General features: G+C 40.0%; 1 long non-coding RNA gene across 1 annotated transcript in view; it reads left to right on the plus strand.

Annotated features, from left to right (window-relative positions):
• Nucleotides 1–13,212, plus strand: part of LOC118099639 — a 66,152-nt gene extending 52,940 nt beyond the window's left edge. Inside the window, exon 3 of the long non-coding RNA XR_004694322.2 lies at nt 12,867–13,212. This is a non-coding gene — a long non-coding RNA (uncharacterized LOC118099639). The remainder of the gene's footprint in view (nt 1–12,866) is intronic.
• Nucleotides 13,213–16,136: the final 2,924 nt, after the last annotated feature.

A 16,136-nucleotide genomic window follows, 5' to 3' on the forward strand; every position in this document is an offset into this window, starting at 1 on the left:
ACACATCCCCCTGCATTTCCACTGCTAGTCTCCAAACACACTGCCTGCCTGCCTGCAGTGAATATTAAGTCCATTCTCCTCTAGTGTCTCTGTGGGTGTGAGGCCTTGTCCTTGCAGAGCAGAGCGCACTCCACACCTGACAGGGGGCTCCGCTTTTATCACCTGATGCTGTGAGAGCCAAATGAGGGTTCGGCCATGTTCAGCCATTTATCATCCGCGATCAGTGAGCAGCCACAGGGGCAGAAAGGACCTTGGCTACTTGTTTGCGCTCTACTCCTGCCATTTGTTCTTTAAGTCCACCGGGTTTAGTGTCACTGTGGTCGACTGCATTCTCTGCTGGGAAAACAAGCATCAACACGGTGCCTGTGTTTATACACAGCGGGGCTCGCGTCCGGGGCTTTTGTGTCTGCACACATTGCACCGCGCACACAACACTTGCTTCAAGGTAAAATAGATGATGATGATGATGAATGTGCCAAATATTGTTCGAGAAGCATTTAATCGGGTGCTTATTTATTCTTGGTCCCACCATTCATTCTGTTTGCCAGCTGTAGTACAAAGCGTTCCGCTGAGAAATGTCTGCAATATATAATGAATTGAGAGATTTGTATACAGAATAAAAAGTTCAATAACCTTAAACTTACCTGATGAATAACTGCAAAAGCTCACACAGCTTCAGACACATTATTTTTTTACGAGGGGGGTCGATGAATATGTGCAAAAAAACCACCTCAAAGCAGCAGTGTTTGCATTTCAGCTTGAACTAAAGGGTGGGCTGGAAGGGGAAATGGATGGTTTCCCTCAAATTTTCCAAAATAATAAAGGGGTGTGTATGAACTTCTTATACATGTCCCCTTTCATCCACCTCCTTCGGTGGCTCACTCCCTTAGTAATAGCTTGTTTGGACTCACCCTCTGACACATTCTCAAACCGTGTGTTTGCTCTGTCCTGGCTTGTCGAGAATAGAGTGCAGGAGTCATTTTTATTCATTGTCGGGGGGTTGCACTTAACGCCCACTTCACTATTTCCTGAGCGTGCTCGAGAGAATCAGCTGCTGTAGGTAAATAAGAAATAGTGAGAAGGAATATTGTCTAAAATACAGCAATATTTGTAGGTATACTAGTTGTATGGCTCCAGGGATGGCAGCTGTCAGTCTGCTGGTCAGCCCACCACTTGGTCCAGATTGAAATATCTCAACAAATATTGGATGGGTTAGCTTGAAATGCTGGTACACATTCATGGTGCCCAGAAGATGAATCATAATGATTTTTGTGCTCTTCTGACTCCCGCTATCTGTCATATCGCCACTGAGTGTCAATCTCTTAACATCTACTGGGTGCAACTGGTGCAAACACTCATGGTCCCCAGTTGATGAAACCTATCGCTTTAGTTGAACTCCTAATTTTTCCTCTAGTTCCACCATATTGTTGACTTCTTTAGTATTTAGTGATATAGCTCAACAGCTATTGAATGATTGAAATAATTTGAACAAATCCTTCATGGTACCCAGAGGATGAATCCTAATGAGACAAGTCTGACCCTGACTAGTGCCATTGGCAAGAGATCTGGGTTTTTTGTAAACTCTTGGACTGTTTGCGATTAATTTTCTACAGACAATCAAGGTCCCCTGAGGACAAATTCCAATGACTGATGACTCAAGGTGACTCTGCGATGGCTAATGTTACTGCACCACCATGAGATTAATGTTTTTATTTATTCTGTGATATATCTCAACATCTAATAAATTTGCGGCAGTTGTATTTTGCATTGACAATCTTAAGAGTGTTGGTAAATCCCTGACTTTTCTTCTAGCATCACCATTAGTTTGATGCTTGTGTTTTTTTTTAGGATGTTGCCATAACAGCTATTGGATAGATTATGACATTTGGCTCAGACATTCGTATCACCCTCAGGATGAGTTGTAATAACTTTTTTAATATGGAACGTCATGGTTATTATGAAATTTCAGGTTCAGTCATTTGGTATATGTAAAATAATGACGTTCCCTTCAGCCCCCGCTGCACTTTATTTTAGTGCTGCAATCATCAAAATAAACAATGTCCTTAAGGGTCTAGATATTCAGCTTTGGCTAAATGTAATTGACAGTCGCCTTATTTTAAGCTTTGTATATTACGTTTATGTCTCTACATAAAAATTGGAAGATGCATTACTGCTGCATTGCCATTTATTGTTTTCTATCTCTTATTGTAAATTCTACTTGCTGTGAAATGTATTCTCAGCACAATGCGCCTTGTGAACTTGTTTCAACTCATGGACTGATGGCTTACACCAGAGTCAACAAGATATTATTATAAACATGTATTGCTAATATAGCCGACTGTATATTTTTAGCAGTCAACCCGTCCATTTATACCCTTCTGAATTATAATAACAAAAGCCAGGTGATTTATTCCTGCTCCTTTTGTACTGCTTTCTTTTCTCGTACCTGTCTCCAGGAGAAAGGGGTGATGCAATAGCCTGATATCAACATCTGTGCCTCTGTGAAGACAGAGCTGCCCCGATAAGATGCTCACACGTGTACAGAGGAGGGCTGCACTGGTGGGTGGAAAGATATCCAGGACAGACAGATAAAGAGAATGGGGTGAATTAAAGTGGCTGCTGCAAGAAATAGTACAGGTTGTAACTTTAGAATGAGCTGAGCAGATATAAGGCACTTTAGTGCAGAATCACTTCCTCTCAGGACTCGTGCTTTACGGCATGCATTGTCCACAGTGTGAACAGATAATCAGGTCAGGTAATTATTTTAAGAAATTGCCTTTTTTTGCCTCTTAAGTCCTTTGCAAGATATATCTTAAGGAAACAGCAGCTGTTTTGTTTCCTTTTTTTTTGTCCTTTTTTTTCCCTTATGTATTGATAGGGAGTGAGATTTAGCATCTCAACTTAATTAAAAATTTGCCTGGTTTATTTAGTTTTGATATTTTATTTCTGGTCCTTTTAGCCTGAGAGCTCCCCTTTAGGTTTAACTTCAACTTCTGTGTTTGGCAATGAAAAAAATACAATTTGAAAAGAGTGACTCAACATACATGAACCTAAATCATTAATTTCACACACCTTTGTCCATGTAACCAGGAGACATTGAGATAATGAGGAGATAATGTATATCCTTGCCACTTATTCATTCAATAGGGAGTCATAGAAACAACAGATGGAATAAATCAGTCCCTACGCACCTGTTCTTGTCTTCTATGTACCAGATGACTGGAGTATAAATATGTATAAATCTGTTTAGAATAACTATTGAAAATGTGGAATGAAGGGAAACAATTTTTAGAGTACTTAAAATGATGGTGAATTAAGCATCTTATACCATTAAAGGTGAAAGAACCCAAAACAAATGCAGCCCTAATTTGTTCTTTATATACTGTCCATGGTGTCGGGGCAACAAAAAGGTTTGTTTCGAATCTGGTCACAGGAGAGGCCCCCTTGCAGGCTACTCGTCTTGCCCACGATTCTCCTACAGGAGGCGTGCTGCGACACAAGGCATACGGCACTTGTCAAAACTTGTGGCGTCTCATCAATGAAGTCGTGGAGCAGCAACACAGATGCTGGTTGAGGTCTCTGTCCTGGAGAGACTAGCTAATCACAGTCTCTGTGGGGAACAGCAGGGGTACAGTCTGTCTTCTAATACTCTATCTGCATACTTACACACAAAACAGACACGCACACACACACACACACACAATGCGTATACTTGTGCACAGTCATGCACGGCAAGCAGGATGCCGACACCCCTTCACACATAAACACGTCATGAAGTGCAGGATGTAATGGAGGAAACATGCGTGTTATTTCCCTTCCAGCTGCGTCGATTTCATTTTCGCTGCCACTATGTTTTCCCAAATATAGAAGAGACAGTCTTGGTTAGTGAATCCAAATACATTAGTCTTAATAGGCTCATTGCCTCTGCAGTGGTGTAACACAGATGCAATAATGTGTTAATCGTCTACTTCCAGGAGGTGGAGAAAAAGGCAATTTCTTGGTTCTGGGAGGTAATTTTCGTGAAAGTGAGCAATACATAAATATGTAAAGATTCGGGGGTTTAATATGAAACATTTCACAAAACTAGACTCAAGTGTAAATACTTTTTTTTTTGCTAAAAGGCACAGAAGCAAACATTTGTTTTGAACTAAGAAGACGGTTATGTCATTTGTGGCATTCAATGAAGCAGTGGAAATGTTAAAAAACATGACATAAACTAGAAGGGCCCTCGGAAGGTGCATACCTCGACCAGGGCTGATTGGCCACTTTATCATCATATTGCATTGAGAGGAGATACTGATCTGCACCAAATTTCACTTCTCTATAGATATTAGCACTCTACACCTGCCTGATTTGTATGCGTTTAAAGTCTTCTTGAGGAAATGTCTTAACATTTTGACCAGTTGTCACTTGAAGTCAGAGATTAATTTATAAGATTATAGTGGTTAAAGATAAATGTCAGGGTAACTTCATATGAATCTGTAAAAAAAGTTATGAAGACTGAAACTACACTAGTTGGCGGACACATTCAAGCGCAGGGCGGTAATTCTAGTTTTCGTCAAGATCTCTATATTTTTTCTTGAGAAAATTGCAAAAATGTCAAAAGACACAATGTTACAGAAAAAGAAAAAAGAAAATCAATAAAAATCTATCCTCGATCCAACCCCCTTTTATGAATTTGAATTTGCAATGATTTGTAAAGTCCTTTCTATTATGTATGCAGGTAGTTGCCATCTGCTTTTCTGCAGCTTTCCAGCTGATGTGAGGTGGGGTGGAGGTTTTGCAGTTGTCAGGGTGTCCTGTTGGTTTTCTAGGGCATCAGTGGGTATAGTGGTTAAGTGCTTGCTGTGCTGTTCAGGATCATCCATTAGGCACTTACAGTCCTGTGCCAACATCTCTTCCACTTTGAGTCGTCCTCGTTTCCTTCAAATGTTACAATTTGAGACGGTGCTCCCGAGAGTGACAGCAACAGTCATTCCAGTAAGTGCTGCAAAACAACATGTGTTGACGTGCGAGTGACAAAGCACTTTAGTTGGCATACTAATTATGACGGGGAGAAAAGAGGAAGAGGAAGTCAGGTGATGTTATTACAGGGCGTCAAAGTCTGCACGGCGAGTATAGGTCAGGGTGGATGGATGGGTCAATGAATTCTCGTCGGAAGGTTCCTTTACCATTTTCTTTGGTAGGTGTTTAATCCCAAACCACAGATCAGTAACTGTCACTGTATTTTGTTCCCGAGGGCACAGACAAACAACCGGTTTTGTCATTTAATTTTTGGAAGTTTAAGTAATTCTGAAATAGTAATAGCTATCAAATTTCATATAGTGGTAGCAGAAAGTGAGAGATACTGTTCTAATTATTAAACTAATGTGGTTATGTTTTTTTATCAGCTTTTGTTTGTATGTCTGTTAGTTAGAAGGATTACAGATTACCACAAAACTCGGTTTAAAGATGTAGTATGGGTCAGGAAAGAACCCATTTAATGTTGTTGCGGGTCTGGGAGCAGATCAGGGATAATTTATTTTACTTTCTTTAATATTATGTGAAAGGATATTATTTTTGACATTTTCACTCATTTCCCAGAGAATAATTCAGGGAATTTGATGAAAAATCTGGCATATTTTTGAGTGTGTGAAATTTTTTACAGCTTAATTCAAATTAATTCAGATACTTACCCAAAGTGCCAGCAGCTCCATGTTTGAGGCGCAATCCCCCAGAACCGTTCTGTAAAATGTATGGGTCGTGTCTCACCTCCTGGGAAGTGTGAGACCATTTTCAGATGGTGGTTCGGTGAGTTGTAGAATGAGTTGGACATTTATGAAATGGTTTTGTCTGTGGTTGGGATATGGGAATGGGTCTGTTGTGCCAATGGTCCACAAGCCAATGGAATAGCATCCTCACTTGATGGCGAAATGTTCTGAAAGCTGGCAAAAGTGGACCTATATTTAAGTTATTGGGTTTTTCTCAAACTTAAAGGTCAAGAACAAACCTTTACACTCCAACTGCAATTTCCCTGACCATTAAAGGTTGAGATATAATATCAGCTAAAATGTTGTATAAATTGATGGTTTGAGGTAGATCTAGTTGGCATTTCGAAACGTTTAAAAGCCCACAAGGTCCCTGGAGATTATGCACTGCAACAGTTCACAGTCCCCCATAACAGTACAGGCCTAAAGCCATGTTTAAACTACTAAATTATATGTTTATACATCTGTCCTGCAGTTCTTTTCCACAGAGCAGTCAAAAAATCATTGTCCCATGAAAACATTTGTGTGAGGTCAAATTAAGTTGGTTGTAGGGATTTTCTCAGGTTGTGTGTTGTATCATTGTGTGTGTAAACCAAACAAAAGGGGTGTAAAGGTATATAGGGGCAGTACAGACAGTCACAATATGATCCATTTAGCAGTAAAGTCCTCCTAACATGCAATAAAGACCACACTCATAGAAAATACAGTCGTCATAAAAACAGGAGAATGGCAGATATGACTGTTCAATAACACACACACACACACACACACACACACACACACACACACACACACACACACACACGTACACACAAACACAGACTGTTTCGCTCCCTCTCATCAGGTTCTTCGCCGCGATCACTCATCAGAATGTAATATTGCACAATGTAGGGAGAGAGGGTTTTATTTAGAGCATAGGGGCCAAGGACGTTCATCCAATTTTTAGGGAATGAAATTGAGTTTGCAAAAAATGAAAGATTTATTTTGAGGAATTTATATTAGCCTTGGATAAACAGAACGAGTCCTTCTTTAAACTTATGATTCACCATGCAGAGGCAGCTATCTGTGTATATGAACTCGACCTGGAAATTCTCGTATCTCATCCCCGCCTCATGGGAAAGTCACGGATGTTCATTAGTCTCACCTTATGATGAATGTCTGGCCAGAAAGCCACATTTAGTTATCGAATACTTTACCTCCACTCTGTGATCAATACTTAATTACACCATCTTTTTCCTGGTTTGATGGATTATTGGTTGGAATAAAAGGATTTGTTTGAGTAGTGAGAAAAACCCAACAGGCTTAAGACAGAAACTGTTGGTGTGATCAGTAACCATGCACCATTGCTCCGCAGTCGATGGAAACAAAGTGCCTTGAATCATGCGTAACGACATTAGAGGAGGAGAATAGGGAGGGACAGCAGATGCTTAGTTTGTTAGCCAGGCTGCTACTGAAGTAGCTGTGTCAGCCACGCCACCACAGTGCTGCAATGTGCTTGGCGAAGAGGTGACCAGGCAATTAATAATCCTGATTCAAAACATGTGCTTCTGTTTACAGACTGAAAGTTAATTTGAGGAAACTGTTGGCCAAAAGAGGCCAGAAATTGGTGTCGCCCAACTGTTTAACAAAAAAACATGAATAACAGTGTTTCATTAGCATTTACTTTCAGTAAACTGATTAGCTTTATAAATCCATACGGACAGTGTATTGAAATGCATGCTTTGACGGAAGGAAAAACACTGCTGTCTAGTAATGGCAAACCTCTCTCAATTTTAGCCATGTTAGCTAGCAGCTGTTTTGGTCGATTCAAGACTTTCGTCCAGACTGACATATCTCCCCACTTATGTCATGGATTGCAGTGGAAATGTCTAACATCAAGGGTCTCTAGACGACGATCTCAGGTACTGCAAGAGCAAATGTTGAGGTACTGTACTTCAGTATTTCCATGTTATGCTACTTCCTACTGTTACTTCAGAGGGTAATTGCATTTAAAGTTGTCAAAATTAGCTTAAACTCTACCATCTCCACGAGTGTAATGCTACCTCCACATTACAGTATGAACATTAATTATCCAGTAATATAATATGTAACAGTCACAATGTAATGCTGCTTTAGGACTTGTACTTATACTCAAGTAGTTTTACTCTGCTGCATTGCTCCCTTTAAAATATCTGCGTTCTTCCTCTACCACTGACAAATAATACTGATAATCAGAATAATCAGAGTAATAAATTATATTTCATGGTGCCAATGAATCATATATAAACACAACAATAAGTGTAACCAAGAATTAAAATCTGATTGACCTTTGGATTTCCCCTTTGAAACTACATTCGCAGCAGGCTCCGCTGTGCTTTGTGTTAAGTGCTAATTAGCAAATGTTAGCATGCTAACACCTGCAAACATCAGCATGTTAGCATTTAGCTCAAAGCACCACTTTGTCTAAGTGCTGCTTCACAGGACTGCTGGCTTTGGCTGAAGACCTGCTGGTCCCGTCTGTCACAGTAAATGAAAAATGCCATGGACGCTCCCTTTGCATGAAAATAATGTGGTATGAGACTTCAATTAACTCTACACTTACCCCGAGAAGTGTTCAACCTTCAGAGTCTGTCACAGTCTGTCACACAGAGTCTTTCTCATTTTCTGTACTTAAATCCACATTTAATTAGCTTGATATGGATGTGATGCCTCCCTGTGAATAACATCCCCAGCAAATATGAACAAATCACCACTTAAAGTTAAGCTACAGTGGAGATTATTTCTCCCATCAACCTGTCCTTTCTTTCCCTCTTTCCTCAAGGACAGAGGCGGGTGTTAATAAGACTCATTTAGCACAATGCAGCAAATGAAGGCTCACCAGAATTCAAAGATAATGAGATAATAAAAAAGCTTTGAAGGCGATAAACATCCAGTAAATATCGCTCGGCTCACACAGGTGTTTTTAGCGTGGAGCGTGTTCAATCAACGCGCATCAGCATTCACAATGCAAAGGGGTTCGTGCTTTGGAATTTAAACTAGGGTAAAGGATGTGGCCGATGGTTGAAAACACTCTACTGTATACTATGAACATCAAGCAGGAAATGAAATCAGTGTTTCACAAAGAAAGATATCTCCATCCAGAAAATCATATTAGCAGTACAAATAGCCGGCCATACTGGGAATCTAATTTCTCAGCTGCTGTCATCATGTGTTCTGCTGGATCGTTTCATGAGGCATGTGCTATTAGCTTGGACCACCGATGGTACATGTTCATCAAAGGGAATAAATAAAGATAATTTTCAGTCTTGGCATATGCACTGGCAAATGTCACCAACATGATGCAGTTGTAATTTGCCAGGGGCTAAACATCCATGCCCATATCAGATGTATTATGGATTAAAGACATAGGTCTGCTTGTTTTCTCTCATAGAACATTGTGATTGATTCGTATTTTTAAAAAAAGAATAGTTTTAATAGATAGTGTGTGTGCATGCTTGTGGCCTTGCAGCAGTATGTTGGCAGCTGCAGATATACTGCATATCTCGTGTTTGGAAACCACGGCAATTATAGCGTAGCTGTGCAGACTGGAGGCTGATAAGTTTACCTTTTATGCTGCCTCGCCCGTTGAGTACTGGAATTTACCTTCATCGCTCATCACAGGCCAAACAAAAGAATCACCAGGCCGGCCACACTCCCCCCACCTCACTGAGCGCTCCTGGAGAAACCTATCAAGCAGTCAGCTCCTATCGAGTCAATAGATTTTTAGCAACCACGGCTACGCTTGTCAGCTTTAGCTGATTGCCTGACATATTTCCTCAGTGTCTCTTGGCTCACCTACAGTTGTCAGTTCTCCAGACATGGCTGTTGAAGTCATGCCCCTAGTCGTTCAGTTAATTCCCCTTACAGCCTGTCTCTTTTTTTTCCCTTACCTGGACTCTGGCCAGTTCTGTCAGCGTGGATGTCTCCATTGCCCAGAGTGGCTCTGTCTATCTGGCTCTGGCCTTGGTGCATTAGATTTTCTCTCTATGTCCCTCTATTTCTCTCATGGGTCCCTGACCTCTCTTTATTTCTCTCTCACTTCCTCTCTACCCCTCTATTCAATCTTTTCCTCTTTCATCGTGCTCTATTTTGCCACTTGGCACCTCTTGCACAACTGCCCTTTCCCTCTCAGAACTGCAGCGCTCCCAGAGGTGCTATAGCCAAACAGCCGGCACTGCCATATCACACAATGTCAGACATATGGAGGAATGCTGCGGCCAAAAGCTGGATGACTTCACCTCAGCTGCACAAAACAACAATGCATAACTGATAAAGACACTGTCGCTGTAGCAAACATTTGCTATGGCAGTTAATACAGAGGAGACCGTTTTATACGAAGATCCAACTCTCTCAAATTTGTCCTCGGCCTTACTGTATTTTCTCTGAAAGTAGCTGTCTGGATGCAAATCGATAAAGTAATTTTCCCCCAGACTTGTTGTAATTAACAATCTGCCATGTGTGCTCAGGGGAACTGCAGCCTTTGAATAAAAGCGGCTTCCAGCTGCAACTGAGAGCGCTGTGATTTAAGAAGTTAAAGACATGAAGGCGAGATGAGCTCTATATGAGTGAACATTTAACACCGACAACACGCTCATTTCCACTGCTTGTTAGTCTGTATCCTTAAAACTGAGTTCTGCTGACATAAAGTGCTAATGTATGCATTTAAGGAGAGTACACAGGGTTTCCGTGTGTAAAGATAATATTGAAAGTATATCTTGTAAAAACATAAGAAATCTCAAACTGAATCATCATTTAGTGTCTAAAACACCTGAGTATGTATTGTCAACCATGTAGTAGAGATGGAATGACAACTGTATATGTTGCATTTCTAATTAACATAGCATCAGTAGGATAACAGATTAGGCTTTCACTGGATTTGGAAAGACACAGTAAATTGAGGTCAAAAATGTAAAACTAATTTCAATAATTTCAATATTCATCTCCCCTTATATATTTAATGAATTTGATAAATGCATAAATTATACTTTTACATTATTATTTAGAATTGAGCAATAGTATAATATTGTTATGAATTGTTTTCCAGTGGAATCATATCATGATAATCAGTGAATATGTTTACATGGACACCAGTATTCAGATATTAACCCGATCAAGCCAATTGTCTGAATAACAGCCTTTTCTGATTACCCTGAATCTGAATAATGTCATACTCGAATAAGCAATAATCAAATTAAGACATGTGGAGTATTCTGACCTTAGTCACTTTATGTAAACATGTAAATGTCTTATAGCATCATATTGGAGTTTTCACAGCATTTTATGACATTGAAGTACATCAGTTGCCAACTGCTTGACGGCGCAAAAAGCTAGAACAAAACAGAGTTTTATTATATTATATGATATTATTATCCAATGTATGAAAACAATTTGCTCATGAGATTTTTCTATATATTTGATGCAACAATCTCCCTTGAAGGTCCAGTTAAACTTGTTCTAGGGCTTTCAACCTCATGGCACAGATGCTTCACACAGATGTTGCATTATTTTCAGAACTTTTAGAAGTTGAGCTCTGCGGGTCTTTTTCTAAAAACTAAAGAAACTCAACGTTCAGACTCAGTATGATGACGACTGTGTGAAACTTCCAGAAGCAGTGAGTAAATGGACCTTGAGTAGAGATGATTGTTGTTAGCTGCTGTTACCAAGGTCAAGAATCGACTGCCTAGATTAATTTGGTATAGTGATGTGAATATAGATATAGAAAGAACAAATTATTTTTAATATTACATTATTGATATATTTTATAACTTCACATCATAGCAGTGATATTCTACTCATGTACTGTATGCCTACTGAAGCACTGTCTCTCCAATCAAAGGCAGTGGTGTAGTGTATGAGTTTTTGGAATTAATGAGGGGAGCGCTTATTGACAGGTAATCAGTGTGATTATCCCAGAGACAATCTAAGTCAATCCTAATCACTGCCAGATGATCGCCTTGATTTCCTCACAAATGTTTCTCATCATTCCAGAAAGACTCCTCTCCATCGATAAGGACAAACACAGAGGCGGTATTAAGCCATGTGCCAAACATACACAGCTCACTTAAACGTGCATTAAATATGCTCTACGCTTGAAATACACAGATTAGGGAAATTCAGGTAAAAGCTATTATCCCTCACTTTGCCCTATTAAATCCATGCCAATCACTGAAGAGGAGGCAGGAGGAAGGATTGTGAGGCTCTTGGGTGATTGTGCAAAGAAGGAGGCTCAAATTATTCAATAAGAGGAAGATGTCCTCAATCCTTTGCGCATCCTGTCCTGTAAATGACTGGATATGTGCTCAGCTGAGTGTTCATGGGAGTTTCTTAGAGAGTGTTTGATATAAGAGGTTTCTCAGCTGCCATTAAAGTGGACCAGTCCATCAGTCACATTTACATTATGTTGGTGCTGAACTGCATATTCTTTACCAGTGTGAAATGAACTGACCGTGACACACAGACACACACACACACAACCCTCTTAAAGCTAGCTTTAAACCTAAAATCAAATCGTAAACCGCTCCTTGGAAGTGGGTCAGAGTGAGGACCGGCCTAAACTCTATAAGTTCAAGGCACAGAATGGTCCTCACAAAGATATCAGTACAAGTACACATGCACACAAAACACAGAAATTGCAGTCCATAAAATATTTGATGTAATTTGTTTATTGGTAATAATGATCTGCATGTGGCCTGTGCCACTAATGAGTCTATGGAAATATTTGTGAAGCCACGACTGCAATTACAAACAGTGGCTACAATCATTTGGTTTCATTTGTTCCCATTGGGAATTATAAGGCTATTAAATCGGAACTATTGACTCTGAAGGGCGGCTGAAAGAGCCGTGACTGTGAAGGATTATATTGCCTCAGCTGGTGTTTGTGTGTGTGTGTGTAGGTTTAGCTTTTATCATTGACATGAGGGATGATGGGATCTACAGACAGTCTTGCAATAACGGCCCGTTCCACCTGGCAGCATGGCAAAGAAAAAAAACAAAAACAAGCTGTACCCTCTTCCAGTGTTGTTCTCATCTTATTGTATGGACACTGAAGGGCATTACCTTCTCTCTCCTAACATCCTCTCCGTTTTTTTCGTTTTTTGCCAGGTTGACTGCTGATTGGCAGTTTGATGGAGTGTAATACATCAGCGTGATGACATGAGATCTGACCGTGCCCACATTTGATGCCTCACTCTTGATCCGTGCGAGGGGGAAACAACAACCACGTTCCGAGACCAGGCACCTGGGCCAACACATAAACAAGATAAACAACGTCTCCAGGGGTAACTGAGAGGAGCAGAGGAGGCAGGCAAGTGCTGCGCTTGTTCTCTGATCGATGCCATACATAGTGTATGAGTTCCCTCAGAGCTATGGGTAGAAGTTGTTCACTTCTATACGAGAAAGTTCAGAGAGAAGCAGTATTGAGATGAAGTTGAATAAAGGTAAAATATAGGAAGCTGTGTGTGTGTTAGTGTGTGAGCGAGAGAACGCCAGAGAACGAGTTTCTCATCTCGGATAATTAAATGTGATGTTAGCTCAGATCGATCTGCGGGTTCAGCCAAGCAAAGGCCTGGGACAGCCCTGCTTTAAGCAGCAATATAAAAAGTAAAAATAAAAACATCTGGATCACCACGATGTCGTAGCACAGAGGTTTGATTCCATCCAATAAATACCTCTGAACCCTGGCTACCGCCAAGCTCTCAGAGAAAATTAAAAAAGAGAAAATTTCCTTCATAAATATTAATCTGTGAAAGGCAGAGATTGTGCCCTTCACAATTATTCATGCTCTCTGGAGCATGTTTGTTAAGAATAAACAGTATCCTCCTGTTTACCTAATGCAGAACATTCAGTAGGTGGGAGACCATTATTGATGCCTTCATATTCTATTCGTGAGGATGTAATTAAACACGGTCGGCGACGGAACACATTCTTCTTTTTCCTTCCTCTTCCTCCTTAGTACACGTCCTCACAATTGCACTCTTACTAGTTTCTTCAGCAGCAGAGCCTTGGTTCACTTGAAATTAAAGGTGAAAAGCAAGTTAATTTCACAGCATTTTGCCTCATTATCAACACTGTGGGGCCTGTAAATATACAGCGGTTGGCCTTTGTGGCTTTGTTTTTTGATGTGGGTAATATATTATTATCTGCTTGATAAAGTGTAACAGAATCGTTAAGAGGCAGAAAATAACCTAATTATACTTTTGTCGAAGCTTTTATGTGCTAATACTCTCCATGAAGTATTGATTACAGTGTTCTGGCTAATGAATCTTATACTTTTACTCAAATACAGTATATTCCACTCTACTGTAATACAGATAAAAGGTGTTGGTATTGTTCTATTGTATTGTTTTTTACTGTATGGTATAAAAAGTCTTCTCGATATTCAGTTGGGAGTTTCTGTTTTTTTAATCGAATTGATCAAATACTGATTAATTAAAGGTCCAGTGTGTAAGATTTAGGTGAAAGGGATCTATTGGCAGAAATTGAATATAATATAATACTAGTGTGTTTCATCTTAATTTACAAACTGTTGCTTTCTTTACCCGAGAATGGGCCCTTTATATTGAAATACTTTATATTTACAGTTGGAGCGTGTTTTCTGTACGGAGGCTGCCATGTTGTTTACAGTAGCCTAAACTGGACAAACTAAACATCTTTTGAGTTTTTATAACAACTGAAGGCTACCACAGGTTCTCTTTCATGTTTGGAAGGGGAAGGTGAGGTGAGGGGTATTCAGCTGCAACATGCAACTTTCCCACTAGATGTCACTAAATTCTTCACACTGAACCTTTAAAGGCTTAGTTAAAGCCAAACATCATCAGGAATTAAGTTTATGTTGGAGAACCCTGCAGTACGGAAGTCTCGAATGGCAATTGAAAAAAAATGTGCAAATACAGGATACATATGTTATGCGTATACAGGTTATGTAGCTTTGCTGACATGTCTTTGTTTTAGCTAAAATGTATTTTAAAGGTCAAGGCTTTCTGCCAGGAAGTAAGGTGAGGCGGAATAAAAAGTCCGCACATTGAGCAGGTCATGATGGAATTCAACCAGCGGATTGTGGTCTGAATCCTGCTTTACTTTTTGACTGGGTTATCTTGGTATTATCAGTTTATATCTGAAAAATGCAACCAAATGTCAACTATTTGCTGCCAGTGTGACTTTACTGGACAGAAACTGAACATCATTTAGAATTTTCTTTTGTCTGAACGTGGGCCAACCTGTCTGGTGGGATGTCCTCCAGACACTAACCAAAGGCCATTAGTATAGTATAGTATATACAGAGGTGATAGGAATCGCTCTTCATTAAATGGTCTTTACTCTGTGTTGCAATCATTAATCTCACTCAAACAGAAAAATATGTCACTTGAAAATGAAAGAACTAGAAGGGAGCTCTGAGAGTGCATACCTCTGCCAAGACTAATGCCCTGTCTTGCCATGTCAAAGCAGTGTTTCCTATTGATTATCTGGACTGTGACTTGGTCCATTAAGTTGTTACCGTCAACAGCTCTGCAATGGACCATGGAACATGCATTCATTCTCGAGTATGAGATTGCACCACACCACTAGATTTGACACACCCTCTTCTGTGCTTCTCCTTCCACTGGGGCACATGGCAAGTCACCAAGATACCAGGCATAGTTAAGTCAAGGAGTTGAGTTGAGTGAGCCCCATGAAAATACCCGTTCACACCGTGTCATTGATTTCAGACGGACGCATTCAGTATTTACTTCTCGTGATTTTTTTTTTTAATAAAATAAAAAGCAAGAGGCATTTCCCAATTGTTTTGCTCTTGTATTTTTGTTATTGAAAAGGCTAGAAAAAGACCCACTACCCTCCATACTGGTTAAATGCCAAGTGTTGCTTTTACAACAGCCCCATGCTCACCACTTTGGCATGTTGAGAAGTTACAAAGCTTGACATGCTTCTCATGCCCAGATGTGGTTGCTGAGCTGCAATTGGACAATTGCTGTTCAGTGAAGGGGTTTGTGAATAGGCAATTTACATCTGATGCCAATGTTGAGTGCCAGTGAGGGAAGTGGTGCACCTTTTATGCAACCAGATAAAAAGTAAAGAGACTGATAAAGACTGAATGAAGATTAAATTGCCATTTAGCTCAACACCATTATTTAGTCTGACACTGAGTGATTAATGGAAGCAGCTTTGAGTTTGTGAGATCATTTTACCTTAAACAATCAATGATCCGTCTCACTGACATTATTTTTAGATGACATAGGACAGCAGTTAAATAAAGGTTTCTCATCTTGATCTCAGAAATAGGCCTATTATTATTCTTTTAAGAGTTTTTACTTCTTCGAATTAAAAATGCGTGCACTTGCACTGATCTCATTTACACTTGCCATAATTCCTGTGGCT

This window comes from Hippoglossus stenolepis, chromosome 20 (assembly GCF_022539355.2).
Source record: "Hippoglossus stenolepis isolate QCI-W04-F060 chromosome 20, HSTE1.2, whole genome shotgun sequence".
Taxonomy (NCBI): Eukaryota; Metazoa; Chordata; class Actinopteri; order Pleuronectiformes; family Pleuronectidae; genus Hippoglossus; species Hippoglossus stenolepis.